The following is a 1123-nucleotide window of genomic DNA, read 5'->3' on the forward strand; positions in this document are numbered from 1 at the left end:
ACTCATCTATTTTTTCGTTTCTTTTTTTTTTTAATTCTGGGCCAGCTTTAGCTTTGAGACTTGGCTCCAGCTCTTAGGCCTCTGCGGCTGAAAGTAGGTTTCTGGCCTTTGCATACAATGTTATGAATCTGCTGGCTGAAGTCCGGTGGCATTTGTTACAATGTTCAAACTGCAGGCTCAGAGGCCTGCAGCCGCAGGCGGGGAATGTTGGTTTCCTCCGTCACTGAGGCAAGTAAGCCTCATGTTAGGTTCAAGCTGCCTGGCTGCCGGCTGCCATCTTGGCTGACAGTTAATTTGCATATCTCGCTGATTAGCCAATGAAAAGGGTAATGGTCGTACGCCAATTACCATGTTTCTCTTTTATTAGTGTAGATGTGCCTGGACCAATACTGGACAGCAGTAAAGAGAGGAAGAGGAAAGGCTGACTGGGTGAGCAAACCTGTGTGGAAATGGCATGGTTCAAAACACAAGGATTGAAAAATGCCTGTTATCTGCAGAGCTTGCGCTATGTGACCCTAGTGGCGTGTTCTGTGGTGGAACTTTGTTCTTAGGAACCACAGCAGCCCCTGCAACACCGGACGTTACAAATCAGAGGACCCTACAGAGTATGTCGGCAGGCATTCCAATAAGAATCCCCTTGGCCACAACCTACCCCATGAATACAAGAAAAATCAAGAGCTTAACAACATTAAGTAATATGCACACAAGGACAGAATAACTAAGAACATTAAGCAAATAATGAATGATCTGAAAGCAGAAAAAAATATATGTTAGTAGAGAACTTCAATATTCCCCTTTCACAAAGGCTAGGTCATCCTGTCTGAAATAAATATGGAATTACTGTAGTTTGACTCCATTTTAGAGCAACTGTAATCCTGTATATATACACAAAACATTCTATTCAAATGCAGAGGAGGCATTCTTGTTAAGCCACACATGAAACATTCTCTACGTAACGAAGTTGTTACCAAAAGGGACCAGGGTGCAGCAGGTCTACCTCAGGCCAGACTCTACTGGGTGGGTTCTTGAATTTGAGTAGGACAGATTTGTCAACAGGAGTCCAGGTGATTTTGAGCGTGCATCTGTTAAAGCAAGGGACATAGAAACAAAGAAAGAACTTTGA

General features: G+C 43.5%; 1 protein-coding gene across 1 annotated transcript in view; it reads right to left on the bottom strand.

The window, feature by feature from the left end:
- The window catches only part of LOC102774040 (zinc finger protein 211), an 8917-nt gene that overhangs the window by 3166 nt on the left and 4628 nt on the right, over nt 1-1123 (bottom strand). The window lies entirely within an intron of this gene.

Source organism: Myotis davidii, unplaced genomic scaffold (genome assembly GCF_000327345.1).
Source record: "Myotis davidii unplaced genomic scaffold, ASM32734v1 scaffold2252, whole genome shotgun sequence".
NCBI classification, from domain to species: domain Eukaryota; kingdom Metazoa; phylum Chordata; class Mammalia; order Chiroptera; family Vespertilionidae; genus Myotis; species Myotis davidii.